The sequence below is a fragment of the Nomia melanderi genome, unplaced genomic scaffold (genome assembly GCF_051020985.1).
Source record: "Nomia melanderi isolate GNS246 unplaced genomic scaffold, iyNomMela1 scaffold0412, whole genome shotgun sequence".
Lineage (NCBI taxonomy): Eukaryota > Metazoa > Arthropoda > Insecta > Hymenoptera > Halictidae > Nomia > Nomia melanderi.
In genome coordinates, this window is record NW_027475527.1 from 27,501 (window position 1) to 35,000 (window position 7,500).

The 7,500-nt window shown below is 50.0% G+C and overlaps 2 non-coding genes across 2 annotated transcripts in view; both read left to right on the forward strand.

Annotated features, from left to right (window-relative positions):
• Positions 1-4,604: 4,604 nt before the first annotated feature.
• On the forward strand, positions 4,605-4,759 carry LOC143176201 (5.8S ribosomal RNA). Its single transcript, XR_013000786.1, has one exon. It is a non-coding gene; the product is annotated as a 5.8S ribosomal RNA (ribosomal RNA).
• A 2,055-nt stretch (positions 4,760-6,814) lies between these two features.
• Positions 6,815-7,500, forward strand: part of LOC143176200 (large subunit ribosomal RNA) — a 4,009-nt gene continuing 3,323 nt past the window's right edge. Inside the window, exon 1 of the ribosomal RNA XR_013000785.1 lies at positions 6,815-7,500. This exon is cut by the window's right edge and continues 3,323 nt beyond it. This is a non-coding gene — a ribosomal RNA (large subunit ribosomal RNA).

Consider the following 7,500-nt stretch of genomic DNA (forward strand, 5'->3'; position numbering starts at 1 on the left):
CTGGCATTGTAAACTCCAGATGACCTTGTGATTCCTTCGTCGGGCACTGGTAAAGGGTGGCGATGATGCGTTCTATAATAGAAATACCCGTCGTAGCGTTTCTTCCGAGTCAACCCGCTCACGAAACTCTCTCTCTCGTCGTGGAATCCCGCGTCGGAGAGTAAAACGCCGAAGGCTTACTATGAAACTTACGTCTCTCGACGATGGGACGATCCACGCGAAGAGTTGTTACGTGCACGCGTATGGTGCGATTGCGTCGATTCGCTTTTCTGTACGGGGAGTAATAGAACGTTGAGTTGACTTATCGGGTCTTCGTTGGAATTACCGTCGCTGGCATTGTAAACTCCAGATGACCTTGTGATTCCTTCGTCGGGCACTGGTAAAGGGTGGCGATGATGCGTTCTATAATAGAAATACCCGTCGTAGCGTTTCTTCCGAGTCAACCCGCTCACGAAACTCTCTCTCGTCGTGGAATCCCCGCGTCGGAGAGTAAAACGCGAATTCATACTATGAAAACTTACGTCTCTCGACGATGGGACGATCCACGCGAAGAGTTGTTTACGTGCACGCGTATGGTGCGATTGCGTCGATTCGCTTTTCTGTACGGGGAGAAATAGAACGTTGAGTTGACTTATCGGGTCTTCGTTGGAATTACCGTCGCTGGCATTGTAAACTCCAGATGACCTTGTGATTCCTTCGTCGGGCACTGGTAAAGGGTGGCGATGATGCGTTCTATAATAGAAATACCCGTCGTAGCGTTTCTTCCGAGTCAACCCGCTCACGAAACTCTCTCTCGTCGTGGAATCCCCGCGTCGGAGAGTAAAACGCGAATTCATACTATGAAAACTTACGTCTCTCGACGATGGGACGATCCACGCGAAGAGTTGTTTACGTGCACGCGTATGGTGCGATTGCGTCGATTCGCTTTTCTGTACGGGGAGAAATAGAACGTTGAGTTGACTTATCGGGTCTTCGTTGGAATTACCGTCGCTGGCATTGTAAACTCCAGATGACCTTGTGATTCCTTCGTCGGGCACTGGTAAAGGGTGGCGATGATGCGTTCTATAATAGAAATACCCGTCGTAGCGTTTCTTCCGAGTCAACCCGCTCACGAAACTCTCTCTCGTCGTGGAATCCCCGCGTCGGAGGGTAAAACGCGATATATAATAGTATATGCCAGTGGTTCGCGCGCGTCGTCTCTGAGATACGCGGTCGACAGAGTTCCGAAAACACGTGATGTGCCACGATTTCCGTGCGTCTTACATCTTTCGACGATGGGACGATCCACGCGAAGAGAACGTTCGTGCTTGCGTGAGGTGCAACAGCGTCGATTCGCTTTTCTGTACGGGGAGAAATAGAACGTTGAGTTGACTTATCGGGTCTTCGTTGGAATTACCGTCGCTGGCATTGTAAACTCCAGATGACCTTGTGATTCCTTCGTCGGGCACTGGTAAAGGGTGGCGATGATTCGTTCTATAATAGTAATACCCGTCGTAGCGTTTCGACCGATGTCACCCGCCACGAATGTCTCTCTCGACGTGGAAACCCCGCGCCGAAGAGTAAACGCGAAGGCTTACCATACGAAAGAAAACGGTATTATACGCCTGTGGTATGTGCGTCTCGGCTCTGTGATACGCGATCGGCAGAGTTACAAAAAAACGTTGATGGGCCACGATTTCCGTGCGTCTTACATCTTTCGACGATGGGACGATCCACGCGAAGAGTAGTTACGTGCTCGCGCGAGGTGCGATAGCGTCGATTCGCTTTTCTGTACGGGGAGAAATAGAACGATGAGTTGACTTATCGGGTCTTCGTTGGAATTACCGTCGCTGGCATTGTAAACTCCAGATGACCTTGTGATTCCTTCGTCGGGCACTGGTAAAGGGTGGCGATGATTCGTTCTATAATAGAAATACCCGTCGTAGCGATTCGGCCGAGACACCCGCCACGAAACTCTCTCTCGTCGTGGAATCCCCATGTCGGAGAGTAAAACGCGAAGGCTAACTATATAAGAAACATATAGTATTATTTATGCCTGTGGTTCTCCGTTTGTCCTACTCTCAGATACGCGACTCGGAGAGTTACGAATAATCGTGATGGACCACGATTTCTGTACGTCTTACATCTTTCGACGATGGGACGATCCACGCGAAGAGATCATTCCTGCTTGCGTGAGGTGCGATAGCGCCGATTCGCTTTTCTGTACGGGGAGAAATAGAACGATGAGTTGACTTATCGGGTCTTCGTTGGAATTACCGTCGCTGGCATTGTAAACTCCAGATGACCTTGTGATTCCTTCGTCGGGCACTGGTAAAGGGTGGCGATGATTCGTTCTATAATAGAAATACCCGTCGTAGCGATTCGGCCGTGTCACCCGCCACGAAAATCTCTCTCGTCGTGGAATCCCCGCGTCGTAGAGTAAACGCGAAGGCTTGCTATAGAAGACTATAGTTTATACGCCTGTGGTTCACCGGTTGCCTGCTCTCCGGGGTACGCGATCGCGCAGGAGTTACGGAAGAACTTGATGGGCCACGATCTCCAAGCGGCTATATCTTTCGACGATGGGACGATTCACGCGAAGAGAACGTTCGTGCATGCGTGAGGTGCGATAGCGTTGATTCGCTTGTCTGTACGGGGAGAAATAGAACGATGAGTTGACATATCGGGTCTTCGTTGGAATTACCGTCGCTGGCATTGTAAACTCCAGATGACCTTGTGATTCCTTCGTCGGGCACTGGTAAAGGGTGGCGATGATTCGTTCTATAATAGAAATACCCGTCGTAGCGTTTCGACCGATGTCACCCGCCACGAAATTCTCTCTCGTCGTGGAATCCCCGCGTCGGAGAGTAACCGCCGAAGGCTTGCTATAGAAGACTATAGTTTATACGCCTGTGGTTCACCGGTTGCCGGCTCTCCGGGGCACGCGATCGCGCGAAGGTTACGGAGGGACGTGAAGCGCCCGAGCAATGAAACGTCCGCAGGAGGAAACGAGCAACCGCCGAACATTGTTTCGCGACGTTTCCATAATGTATTGTCGTTTCGCTCGCATCCCGCTTCTTTCCCCTAGTTTCCTCGACGCGTAGTTTCGCAGCCTTAGTGGACGAATCATTCTCGATTCGAGGAAAGATATGCAGTGGGGCGTGCAATGAGCCCGCCAGAGACCACGATCTCCAATGCGTCTTTACATCTTTCGACGATGGGATGATCCACGCGAAGAGAACGTTCGTGCTTGCGCGAGGTGCGTTAGCGTCGATTCGCTTTTCTGTACGGGGAGAAATAGAACGATGAGTTGACTTATCGGGTCTTCGTTGGAATTACCGTCGCTGGCATTGTAAACTCCAGATGACCTTGTGATTCCTTCGTCGGGCACTGGTAAAGGGTGGCGATGATTCGTTCTATAATAGAAATACCCGTCGTAGCGATTCGGCCGAGTCACCCGCCACGAAACTGTCTCTCTTTCGTCGTGGAAACCCCGCGTCGGAGAGTAAAACGCGCGAAGGCTGTGACTGTAACATATATATATACAGTATACAATGCCTGTGGTTTTTGCGCGTGTCGGCTCTTCGGTATACGCGATCGGCCAGAGTTACGGAGGGACGGTGAAGCGCACGAGAAATTGAAACGGCCGCACGATTGGAACCGAGCAACCGTCGAACATTGTTTCGCGACGTTTCCATAATGCGTTTTCGTTTCGCTCGCATACCGCTTCTTTTCCCCTAGTCTCTGAGACGCGTTTTCGAGCCGTTCTTCTACTATCGATTCTCGTAGAGAGAAGGGACCGGGTAGTCTGGAAGTGGAACCCGCATCTTGCGTGTACCGTACACGGAATTGAGAGGACCGGCCGTGAAGCTCGTTTTAAAGCCGTGCGTCTGACACCCAACTCTTGCGCGCCAATTTCGCGGCAAGAGATAATATGGGACGAATGACCGGCAAAGAGCCAGCTGTGAAGTCTGTTTTTTTAATCGAATCCGTGGACGTGTGTATGCCGTAGCGTCGCTCGTCGTGTTCGTTCATGGTCGTTCCGAGAGAAAGAACGAAAGCGGTAACGAAGGGACCGGCCGTGAAGCTCGTTTTAAAGCCGCGCGTCTGACACCCAACTCTTGCGCGCCAATTTCGCGGCAAGAGATAACATGGGACGAATGACCGGCAAAGAGCCAGCTGTGAAGTCTTTTTTCATTATTTGCTTTCAATCGATCGATCGGTACGATTCGTGCAACGTTTCGCGCGATGCGACGCGAAAACATGCGCGCAACAATAGATGCGTCTGATCGGAAGAACGCGAGGGTCGACTGCACGCGATGGATTCAGTATCGGGTAGGATACAAAATATATCCCCGTCGTTTCCACGCGTGCGAGTCTTCTGCGTCTTTCGCGGGTTTTTGAATGCACTATACGCCCGGAACGTCGAGAAATATATACATATTACTTGAACGTTTTTCGTCTCGAAAGGCTTCGGTGTCGTCTCCAAGGCGACGCCTGAATCTCCTTCGCGCGCTGGTCGGAGATTCAGGTATCAACTTTTATCTTCTCTTTGAAAGAAGAGAGATATTAGGTCGAACAAATGAGAATAAAATTATATATGTGAAATATAAAATTTATACGATTACCCTGAACGGTGGATCACTTGGCTCGTGGGTCGATGAAGAACGCAGCTAATTGCGCGTCAACGTGTGAACTGCAGGACACATGAACATCGACATTTCGAACGCACATTGCGGTCCACGGATACAATTCCTGGACCACGCCTGGCTGAGGGTCGTTTACGTACCATACACTGCTTGCGTAGCTCTGTCAAATCCCCGCCGTCGTTCACCTCTTCGGATCGAACGTTTTTTTACCGAAGGGCGCAAAGAACGTTTCTGAGTCGGGTTAAGAGAAGGATGCTACGTACGAGCGAACGATGGGTGTCTCGTCGGCGTTTGTCGCGGACACGCGAAAATTCTGTGAATTTCACGGACAGTGTACGTTCTAGTTGTTGCAAAACGATCGGAATCGTTTGTATGGACTCGCGTGAGTGTTCGCGGCGTCGTGCGTCGTTCAATTACGACCGCCCGCGGATACCGCTCCACTGCGATATGGATCTGAGCGACAACTTTTTCGGCTGTTCGTGAGATGAACGGTTTCGTGTGTTTAGAAAAATTTTTTTTCCCGCGCTCCCGACGTCACCTGAAATGATGCGTCAGAGGTGAAAGAAAATATTAAGAAGTCGAGAGAGAGAGAGACTACACACGTTTTATTCATATTTTGTATACCGTGCGTGAGACGGATGTGCACGACACGTCGTATGTCGGTATATTACCGACTGGCCCCAGGGAGATTGTTTTCTTCCTCTCTTACGAATGAGATGTACGTTTCGGAGGATCGTCGTTACCGAAACACACGGCAAAACGAGACTTCTCGCAGCAGAACCTTTATACACAATACACATCGACTCTTTTTACCCCGAGAGAGAGAGAAAAGGTGTATTTCTTTTTTTTATTTTTCGAATTCGACGCACGAACGCTTTGACGACTGGAGAAAAACACGGTGTGTGTTAAAATCGTGCGGGACGAGCATGCGTATTCGTAACGGGTCGAATAGTTCTTATTCCCCGTCGTCGCGTGTCCTCGCTGGACCACCACCGTGCGCTTCCGCCACGTTCAGTTGAATTTCGAAATATATATATATAAAAAGAATCACCATATACTCTCTTTCGGGAGGTGTATTTTTATCGGTTTCTGCTATAGAGAAGAGACGGAGATCGTGTTGTGAGGTGTAACGTTTCTGTATCCCCGTTTCGGAGGATCGTCGTTATCGGCGGAACACACGTCAAAACGAGACTTCTCGCAGAACCTTTATACACAATACACATCGACTCTTTTACCCCGAGAGAGAGAAAAGGTGTTTTTCTTTTTTTTTTATTTTTCGAATTCGACGCACGAACGCTTTGACGACTGGAGAAAAACACGGTGTGTGTTAAAATCGTGCGGGACGAGCATGCGTATTCGTAACGGGTCGAATAGTTCTTATTCCCCGTCGTCGCGTGTCCTCGCTGGACCACCACCGTGCGCTTCCGCCACGTTCAGTTGTATTTCGAAATATATATATATATAAAAAGAATCACCATATACTCTCTTTCGGGAGGTGTATTTTTATCGGTTTCTGCTATAGAGAAGAGACGGACGATCGTGTGTGACACCACGTGGTAACGTTTCCGTATCCCCGTAAAATACGTTTATCTTTTCTCGTAGAAAAGAGAGAGGAAGAGGCAGGAGCTCCTCTTTGGCGAGGCTTTCGAACGTCGCGTCCCGTCCGCCGGAATATAATGATATAAATATATAACCGCCGCCGACTTTGTGCGAAAGCGTTGAAACGAACGCGTCGGTCGCCCCATGGTGTGTGTTTGTCGTGTCTTCTTTTCCTCTTCTGCACTTCTCTTCACTGTCGATCGCGAGACCGCGCGAGATCCGCTTCGGTCGTCCAGTCCCCGAAAATTCTTCTCGGACGGGCGTTAAAGTTAACCGGAGCGCGAGATCGTCTAGCGAGAGTCTTTTTCGCGATCGAGTAAAATGTGATAGAAGAAGGAGAAGAGTGTAAAAAGAGAATATAGACACGCGACGCAGCAGAGACCACTGGTGAGGCGCATAAGACGCGTTCGCGAACGATTTTTCGCGACGATACGGAGTCGCGCGTGTCGCGGTATATTTATCATTTATATACGTTATAATATGAATATTGTTGTGTTCGAACGCACTCTCCTCTAGACTTTGTTTTTTTTGCCTTTGAGCGATTTTTATGAAATTCGATTGAATTTTCATACAATTCACGTTCACGACGACCTCAGAGTAGGCGAGATTACCCGCTGAATTTAAGCATATTACTAAGCGGAGGAAAAGAAACTAACAAGGATTTCCTTAGTAGCTGCGAGCGAACAGGAATTAGCCCAGCACTGAATCCCGCGGTTCCGCCGTAGGGAAATGTAGTGTTCAGGAGGGTCCATTTATCCCGTGACGTCGAACCGCGTCCAAGTCCATCTTGAATGGGGCCATTTACCCGTAGAGGGTGCCAGGCCCGTAGCGACCGGTACGCGTTTCGGGAGGACCTTTCCTTAGAGTCGGGTTGCTTGAGAGTGCAGCCCTAAGTGGGTGGTAAACTCCATCTAAGGCTAAATATGACCACGAGACCGATAGCGAACAAGTACCGTGAGGGAAAGTTGAAAAGAACTTTGAAGAGAGAGTTCAAGAGTACGTGAAACCGTTCAGGGGTAAACCTGAGAAACCCAAAAGATCGAATGGGGAGATTCATCGTCGACGAGGCTGGCTTCCGTTGGCGCGCAGATACCCCGCGTATGGACCTTCGTGGTTCCAATGCGCGAGGGTACACCGCCTTCGGCCTAAATGTTCCGGCAACGTAGTCGTGCACTTCTCCCTTAGTAGAACGTCGCGACCCGTTGCGTGTCGGTCTACGGCCCGAGTGGTTGCCTGCCGCGTCGCCTTTGGCGCACGCGACAGACCCTCGGCG